This window comes from Microtus ochrogaster, chromosome 5, assembly GCF_000317375.1.
Source record: "Microtus ochrogaster isolate Prairie Vole_2 chromosome 5, MicOch1.0, whole genome shotgun sequence".
In the NCBI taxonomy this organism is placed as follows: Eukaryota; Metazoa; Chordata; class Mammalia; order Rodentia; family Cricetidae; genus Microtus; species Microtus ochrogaster.
Genome location: NC_022012.1, coordinates 91,334,293 through 91,344,175, shown reverse-complemented (window position 1 = coordinate 91,344,175; position 9,883 = coordinate 91,334,293).

The window sequence follows — 9,883 nt, the reverse complement described above, 5'->3', positions numbered from 1 at the left end:
ATCTCGATTCCATCATCCATTTTGGCCTCAATTATACAGAAACATGCAGATATGGATGGATCTACCCTTATGCTGAGAAGCGCTCCCTGATCAATGAGGTATGCTTGTGTCTGGTGTTGTGTTGACTATGGCTACCCAGAAAAGGAGGCAGAGACAGGGGGCAATTGGCCTGAGTACATTCTGTGGGGTGCACCAGAAAAGGAACCTGGGGTTCTTGTTTCCCAGCCCTGTGCCCTCCCTGTCTTAGGCAGGAAGCTAGAGTGCATTTTGGTGTAGAGACAGGCTTGCCACCTTCCCAGAGAATTGCTTATCGTGTCGTGGCTCTTGTCTTCTGGTCAAGGGGAGACCCTTAGATGGAGGGCCCTTAGATGGGGCATAGGTAGCTGTGTGTAGGGTGTGTTCCTTTGTTACCCCTGTATTCTCTCCAACATCTGGCAGACCTTGGATCTAAGCCTAGGTTGAGGCCGTAGAGGCACAGGGCAAGGGTTACGGGTCAAGAGGCAACCAAGCAGAATGCACAGAAGCTACAGATAGAAAAGAAAAAACTTGTGTTGAGCATTTCTCACAGGACTTCATACCCTGAGTTGAAATCCGGGTCTTTTTAGTCCATGGGAAGCTCTAAGTTGGAGCCCAGGACCAATATTCGTTCCTGTGCTTAATAAGTCCCCAGCAATGCCTTTTCTGGCCCAATGTCTTTGCTTCCTCTCTCCTGGTTTAGATCCAGGATCTACCAGGTGCTGGACAGACTGAGTCCAGGGATAACAGGGTAAAGACACTTTACATAGAACTACCTGTCCCTTTCCCTGAGTGTCAGTCATCTGCTCGAGGCAGCGTTTGTCAACCTATGGGTTGCAACACCTTTGGAGGTCAAACAACCCTTTATAGGGGTCCCATTTCAGATATACTGCAAATCAGCTATTTACACCATGACTAATAACGGTAGCAAAATCAGTTATGAAGTGGCAACAAAATTATTTTATGGTTGGGGTCACCACAGCATGAGGAACTGTATTAAAGGGGCACAGTCTTAGAAAAGTTGAGAATTACTGACCTTAGGGTTCCCCTTGGGGTCAATCTCAGTCTCTTTTCCCAAAGGGCTAGGTCTGTGTGGAGGCTTGAACAATGCCATTGTCTTACCTGCAGTTTGACTTGGTGTGTGGCAATGAACCAAACAAAGAGAACATGCTGACTCTGTTTATGGCAGGCGTCTTGACAGGGTCTCTCTTCTTCAGGTTCTTATGTGACAAGTAAGTGTCCTGGGGTTCCCACTGATCCCTAGGACACCCTGCCTCTTTCTCAGGAGATGGCATAACCCATGAACTCTGAATGAATATCAAGCTGGGGAAAGCAAATGGAGGGATGCTCCAAAGCCCTAGGTAACCCAAAGCCTGACCCAGATGCACCACCGAGGCTGGCCGGGAAGTGTGACCCTTGGTGGCATCTCCTCCTCACACCCACAGGATAGGCCGCTATCCCGTCTTCCTGATGTCACTGGCAGGCTTCCTCTTCTTCGGCTTCGGAACAGCCTTTGTGAAAAGTTTTAACCAGTATCTGTTCTTCCGCTTCACTGCAGCCCAGGCATCTGTGGGCTACGTCATCAGCAGTTCGTCTTTAGGTGACTGACTCACAAGGGGCAAGTTGGGATGGAGATAGGTTCAGTTCAAGAGAGAGCAGGAGGCAGATCTACCTGGGATGGACAGGCTAAAACCTAGTGGGGAAGGAAGAGGCTCCCCTCTTGGCTTCCCAGTGGTGTGAGGGAGTCAGAAGGGAGTGCCCCCAACCCTCATCCCCCACAGTATTCTCCTGTACCCCAAATGTTCCCCCTCCTGCTACTTGTGTATCCTGCACCTCGAGAATCAAGGGAGCTGCTAAGCCCTCTATTGCTTTGCTTCTTTCATCCTGAGCCTCACAGAGTTAGCCAACTTGTTCAGGGCCACACAGCAGGAAGAAGCTGGGGCTTCTACCCCAGGAACTGTGTCATGCTTAACACATGAATGCATATACAGCCACACCTATATCCAAACGTATTCTGTCATTTTTCGGGCTCTCTGACTCCTCTTCCCATGGAAAATTTGTTGGCATATAGCCAAAGGGAACTACCCCTCTACAGAGCCTCAGGCCAAGGAGGTCAAAGCAGCAAAGCACTCCAAGACAGGTGGTTCCTGGTCTCAGCCCATGTCAGACCCCGTGAAAAGCCCTGAACAAGTTGGGCAAAAATTTTAGAGGGAGTGATTGGGAACAGAAGAAATGAAAGGGCGTGTATGGTTCTGAGGAGGTTCATCAAGACTTGGGGTGTGCGGTGGGAGATGTAGACAGTCTATCTCTGAGAAAGATCTGGAACAGGCAGAAGACAGTGTCTACTCTGAATTCATGTCAAGGAAAGGGTGGGCATGCCAGCCAGCTGCATGGATGGCCACCCTGGGGTCTGCAAACTGACCACAGTTTTGTTCTCATGTGCTCTGCACAGTCATGGAGTGGCTGGTGGGCGAGCACCGGACCCATGCGATTGTCCTGCAGCACTGCTTCCTGGGATTAGGGATCATTCTCCTGTCAGGAGTTGCCACCAAGATTTTCCACTGGAGGCTCGTGTTCTTGTTGGCTGGTGCACCCTTGTTTCCCATCATCTCCAATATCTGGTGAGCAGAACAGTAGGGCGCATACAGGGGGGTGATTCTCATAGGTGGAAGTGGATGGCGAACAAGGAAGTGGGTGGGAGATGCGTGGCCTGAGAAGGAGCCAAAGCCGTTCATCACCCTTAGATAAGAACCTGAGAGGTAGTCAGACAGTGGGAGAGACAGAGATCCAAAGACAGGAAAGGGTCAAGGTTAAAGTGTTGAGACCGAAAGCTTGGGATGGCCATGGTCACCTTCTTGAGTTGACTTCACTGGAAGAGAGCCAAAGCATGACCCATGAGTTGAAATTCAGTAAATGGTGTCCCCCAAGAAATGACCCTTCAGGGGAAAAGGGAAAGAGATTCTTGTGTTCAGCTGAGGCATGGTGAAGCTGTTTGCGGTTTTTAGAAGTGGGGACTACAGACAGCAATCTAAGGTGCAGATGTGACGGTACCGCTCATGTAACAGAGTGTGGAAAAACAAGGAGGGGGGACAGCAATGTGCTTGCTGTCTGAAGAGAGGGGATTCAAGTCTAAGAAGGAACTATGAGACAAGAAATGATCAACTCTAATGCGTAGATGGAAGTTTCCATCCCACCTGGTCCCTCAGCCATTCAGTACCAAAGAAACACACAGAGGCTTATATAAATTATAAACTGTTTAGCCTGTTAGCTCAGGTTTATTACTAGCTAGCTTTTATAACTTAAATTAACCCATAAGTCTTGTCTATGTTTTGCCACATGATTTGGTACCTTTTCTTAGTACAACATTCAATTTGCTTCCTCTGCATCTGGCTGGTGACTGTCTCTCTGCTGTTCCTCTTCCCAGAATTCTCCTAGTCTGGTTGCCTCGCCTATACTTCTTGTGTGAATACAGGGCAATCAGTATTTTATTAATACAAGTGACAAATCTTTACAGTGTGCAAGAGCATTATCCCACAGCTCTGATGGGCATCAGGAGAGGGTGGGGGTAAGGTACATGGGAAATGGTTTAGGCATTTGGTCCTGGGATGTGACCCCAGCCTGCCTGGCTTCAGAGCCTCTGACTATACCTGCCGCACCATACACAGGGTAAGTATGAGAAAGGAGGCAATGGGTCACTACAGGGGACAAGTAAGTGGCTTGGGACCTTTCCAGTCCTGCACAAGTTAGGGATCAACCTTGGCAGTCCTCCAGATTCAGTGAGTGTGGGTGGTAGCTAGTGCCAGGTAGCATGTGTTTCTCATGTATTTGGGACAGCTTGATCTTAAGGGTCAAAAGATTTAAAACTCTCAAGGATGCTTTAAAAATGTTATTAATACAGTGTTGTAAGGAGAGGATGCTTGTTTGTCCCTGCCACCCGGCTAGCTTACACCCAAAATAACCACCCAGAAACTGTATCAATTAAAATACTGTAATAACTCTCTAACAATATGCTTAAGCTATTGCCCAAACAGTATTGCAAATAATATAATTTCTGAGTGATTATTTCATGGTCCAGGCAGCCTCCCAGGAATGAACGAGTGGCTTCTGTCAACAGGTTGGTTCTTGAGAAGTGACACCTAATGTTGACTTCTGGCTTCCACATGAATGCACACATACACATACATTGCCACACACATAAACACATATACACCCACTACATACAACCTCCATACAAGGGTTACTAATATAATAGGTAAATATTATTAAAAACTAAATAATGCCAGTAAGTTTGGGATGACAAGTTCCTAGTTTTTCCTCTCTCTTTCTGTTGCCTCCAGATTCTTTCCCAGAATTCCATCCAGAGGTCTTTTAGCCTTTCTTCTGGCTGCTGTGCTTGCTTAGAGCTGATGTTGTCTTCAGTGGGCTGAATTCTCTGGGGCATAATTTTCTTCATCCCCTGCCTTCAGATATGTTCTTTTAGCTAATCATTCCTCAATACCAGACATATGTTGGCAAGGTTCCATCTCTTTCCAGCCACTATTCATTATAATAGTAAATGTCACTTTGATTACTAAGAATAAGGATGTACCTCAGTAGTAGAGAGCTTGCCTAGCATATAGAAGACCCTCAGGCTTCATTACTGCCCTGAAAATAACAGCAACTGGACCCCACCCCCAGTGTCAGACCAGAAGCTGGACCCACCCCCAGTGTCTGACCAGAAGGTGGACCCCACCCCCAGTGTCTGAGCAGCAAGTGGACCCTACCCCCAGAGTCCAGTCAGTCCAAGGGCCCCACCCCCAGTGTCGGACTGACAGCTGAACCTTACTCCTACTGTCTGTAACAGCAGGCCTCATTGGAGTCTATTAATCTACACGCCTAATGTTTCCAACAGTGATTCTAACTCACAGGCCACACTGTGGGACCCACTCTGTTAGGTGGTTTTTCTCCAAGGATTCCCTAAGCCAAGTCAGGACTGATTCTAGCTGTAACACTCTCCAACAAATCTGGAGGCTGGAGCACTTGCCTTTTAAAAAATAGTTTTATTACCGGGGAATGGTGGCACACACATTTAATCTCAGCACCTAGGAGGCAGAGGCAGGTGAATCTCTGTGAGTTCAAAGCCAGCCTGGTCTATAAGAGCTAATTTCAGGACAGCTAGGACTGTTACACAGAGTAATCCTTGTAACAAGAAGGGGCCTGCTTGTTGGGGTTTCTGTCCTGCCCATAGCTGGAAAGCCCCAAAGAAAATCACACAGAGATCTCCAGAAGTTATAAAACAAATTGGCCCATTAGCTCAGGCTTCTTATTAGCTCTTAAGACTTATATTAACCCATTATTCTGATCTATTTTAGCCATATGGCTTGCTACCCTTTTCAGACAGGACACATCCTGCTTCCTCGGTGTTCTGCGCAGGACTGGGAGAAATTATCTTCCTCCTTCGCAGAATTCTCCTGTTCTCATTGCATCACCTCTACTTCCTGTCTTGTTTTCCTGCCTATAACTTCCTGTCTGGCCAATCAGTGTTTATTTAAAACATGATTGACAGAATACAGACAATTCTCCTGCACCAAACCCTGTCTCAAAAAACCAAAACCAAACAAAAAGAAAGGCAAAATTTTTCTTGAGATTATAACATAATTACATTCTTTCCCTTTCCTTCCTTCCTATCACTGTTTGGAGAATTTCCCCTCAGTCCCCAGGTTCTTAATATCTTCAGCCCCCTCTGTACTTTTAGCATAAACTACCAAGGAAATGGAGCAGCCCTACCTGTGAGAACATGTGTCAAGGGTCCTCTAGAGCTAGCACAGTCTACCATATTCCTATAAATGCACTGTACAACAATGGCTTTGTGGGCTGCTCTGGTGATGAGATCTCAAATCATCTGGGAGACATGCCTCTGAGGGATTATCTTGATTAGTCAAGATGGTAGGATCAGCTCACTGTGGGTGGCATCATCTTCTGGGCTGGGATCCTGGATTGTATAAAAAGGAAAGCTTACAAGCATCAATTGTTCCATTTCTGACTTCAGATGTGACATGAGCAGTTGCCTTAGGTTCCTGCCATTGTGACTTCCCCACCATGGTGGACCTTTGAACTCTGACACTTTCTTCCTTAAGTTGCTTTAGCTGGACATTTTATCATAGAAATGAGAAAAGTAAGGAATGTTGCTGCAAAGGTCCTGAGATTGAATCACACTGTGTGATCTAGCTGCCTTTATAACCTTTTGATGAGTCTTGTAACTTTCTAAGCTTCCCAAGGCATATCCTCCTCCTCCAGAAGAGAGTGTTTCAATTTGGAAGACATGACTGCAACAATAAGGATATATTAATTACAATTCACATTCCTATGATGAAATCCCTGCCAAAAGCAACATAAGGAAGGAAGGAAGGAGGTTTATTTTTGATTGACAGTTACAGGCTACAATTCATCATGGCAGGAGCTAAGGCAGTTGGCATATTGTATCCAAGTCAGTAGGCAGAGGCAGAGAGCAGAGTGGAAGAGGGAGGAAGGAGAAGCTGATCTTCAGCTCACTCTCTTTTTTATTCAGTCTGGGAACCCAGCCATGGGAAGCTGCCCCCAGTTGGGGTGGCTATCACCAGCTCAACTAACCTAATATAGACATTCCTTTACAGACATGCCCAGAGGCCTATCTCCTCGGTGACTGTGTGTTGACTGGTGTTTCTGTCCCACCCCAAAGAAATACACCAAAGTCTACATTAATTATAAAACTGATTGGCATAGAGATTCAGACTTATTGGCTTTATAACTTATATTAGCCCATTATTCTTGTCTATGCTACCCACATTGCTTGGTACCATATTTAGCGAGGCAGTCACATCTTACTTCTTCAGTGACTGGGTCGTGACTGTAGAATCTGCTTCCTTCTTCCCAGAATTCTCCTGTTTTCATTGACCCAGCTCTACTTCCTATCTGGTTGTTCTGCCTATACTTCCTGCCTGGTTACTGGCCAATCAGCACTTTATTAACATACACTTGACAGGTTACAAACCATTGTCCCACAGCACTCCACCCCCACTTTTTTTAAGGAAAAAGAACTCTGAATCTAATATCCTTTGTTTAACTTTTCTCCTGACCGTTATCCATAACAACTTGCAACCAACATTCTAAACAAAGGAAAATATGCATAGTCCATTTTTGGGGGGAATGTGGGCATAGTTTTCCAAGCTACTTCCTGCTGGTTGGGGGCTCTGATAATCTTGTGGGGACCAAAATAAAATTGAGAAATATCATCAAGTCATGACTGGAGTATTCTGTGAGGCTTGATCATCTCAGGCAGCAGTCTTGAATCTGTTCTGGATGTAGAACTCAGACAGACATCTGGGCCATCTGTTATTACCAGAAATTTCTTAAATGGTCTTCCTTGATTTTTCTTAACAAAGAATGAATCCACAGCCTGTGGAAACAAAAGCAAATCCTCTTCTCCAAAGTAACATAGACTTTAGACTTCAGTTTTGAAGTCAAGGTATATTCAAAATGCCAAGCCAGCATTTCCCTCTGTCTTCCCTCTTGTCTAGTTTTCCTGCCAAATGATAGTCATTGTCTGCCCTTTGGAGCTTCTCTGTTTGCTGTGGACAGGTTCCCTTTGGGCAGTCAGCTTAGCTTCAGTTGCCTGTCCTGTGACCCACAGCAACGCCATGCAACTGCCACTGCAGTGTTCCGACAGCTCTGCTTCACACCGCCACTGTCAAGGATCGCAACCTATTTTCTAGTCTGCTATCCTTGTGGGAGGCATCCCTGTGTGCATGTGGTAAACCATATTCATCAAGGAAGGAATAGCAGCATATACCACATGGAACAAGATGGCCAGCTCAAGATTTCTTCCATGGAAGTTCCACTCTGAGTCATCTCTGCTGCTTTCTGTAAACAAAACAAAAATCATTGTATCTAAGCATGTGCACATATCTGCAGAAGACAGAGGTGTCAGTTCCCATGGGGCCGGATTTACAGGTGATTTTGAGCCACCTGACATGGGTACAGAAGCGGTATGTACTCTTAGCCTCTGAATCATTTCTAGACCCCGCGACTGTTTTGTTGTCATTATCTGTCTGTTTTTCCTTTTATTGAAAATTTAGTTTTTCTTACATCTAACATCTGGTTGCTTTTTCTCAATTGAGTCTTATTTTGTAGTCTTGGCTAGCCTACTACTCTTACATAGTCCAGGCTGACCCCAAGTTTGCAACGTTCTTGCATCTGAGTCTCCCAAATGCTGGGTGTGTAGGTATATGCCACCATGCCCATCTCTCAGCATTTTACTGTCAGGTCCCTGTTGTACAAGCACCACTTAGTGTGTACTTTTCCTAGAGAGGTGTAAAAGACACATTTATTCATCCCTAGTAATGAAAAGTTCAGAAGACGGAAGAAAGGTTTATCAAGTCCAGTTTGGCAAGTGCATAAGCTTACTGACATTCCGTGCATGCACACAGGCAGCCACAGGCAGCCGTATCACCAAGTATCCCACCCCTTAGCTGGGTTTTTACCTTCTGAGCTACAGCTGCTACACAGCAGTAGGTAGAAGGGAGTGGATACTGGACTGTTCAGCTGCCTCTCTACCATCTTCAGAGTGAGCTGGTGTCGTTAACCCTTTTCATCTTGTTGCCGCAACCCCAGGCCACGGAATGCTTGCTGGAGGTCACCCTAGCCATTCTGCTTCATGGTGGCGGTGGTCATGTCAAGCCTGACATGGATTAGCTACACTATAGTTTTCAGAGAGTGGGCATGGAGGATGATGCTCAGGCATGACCTTGAACTTGGAAAGCAGAACTGGGAGGTGATTGGGGTAGTTAAAGAGACCACAGGGCAAAGGGATCAAGAGACTGACTATTATCATTAAGCAGTGGGGTTTGTGGAGGCTTGAAAGAAGAGTTGGCTTCCACCAAGGAGCAGAAGGCATCTTGAGGTTGGTGGTACCTAAAGGTTCCTTGGTCACATGCTGATACAGATGGCCAAAGCTGAGGCATCTCAGCTAGAGTTGGGGCATCCTGGAATTGTGAAGTAAGAGAGAGGTGGTCACACAGGGTTGTCCGAGAATCCCCACGGTGGCTGATGGTCAAAGGGAAGGTGGACGAGGCCAAAAAGGTTCTGTGTTACGCAGCTGAGGTGAACAAGAAGACCATCCCTTTAAGTCTACTGAATGAGGTAAGAAGCCTTGGGCCAGGAGTGAGGCCAGGGCTGCAGACTGTGGGAAGGCCTCTTTCCTCATCCTCTCATGGGATCTTAGTCTACTGCTTCAGAATGATGGCAACAAAACTGAGCCCTGCCTGCCAAGGCCAGAGAGTGGCCAGCACCGGGGGAGGGGCAGGCCTTGCCTGGTGTTTGTGGGCAGAGAGCAAGCTGGGGTCCCATCGGCCATTGGCTGGTTTTGTAGCTGCAGCCGCCAGCAAAGAAGGTGAAGAAGGTCTCGATCCTGGACTTCCACACCAATCAGCACCGTTTCAAGGTGGTCTTGACCATGGCCTGTGTGTGGTGAGTTGCTGGGGCTGGTCAAACTCAGGAACGGCATGGAGGTTGGTCAGGCCACAGGCCAGGCCTGTGTCTGTCATTCCTACCAGACACGTCTTCTCTCTGCCTCTGTTCCATTCCTCCTACACTCAATCCACCCTTCCCTCCTTTCTTCCTCTTCCCCTTTCTCTTCCCTCCACTTCTTTCTCCTTTCTCTTCTCTTTCTCTCTCACTGTTCCTCCCACCTCTCTATCCTCCTCCTCCTTTCTCTCTCCCTGGCTTTTTTTGTTGTTCTGTTCCAGGTTTTCCATCAGTTACATCTATTTCACACTGAACCTCAAGTTGAAGGATTGTGAGATAGAGACCTACCTCATACAAATAATCCCAGGCATTCTGGAGGTGCCGGCCC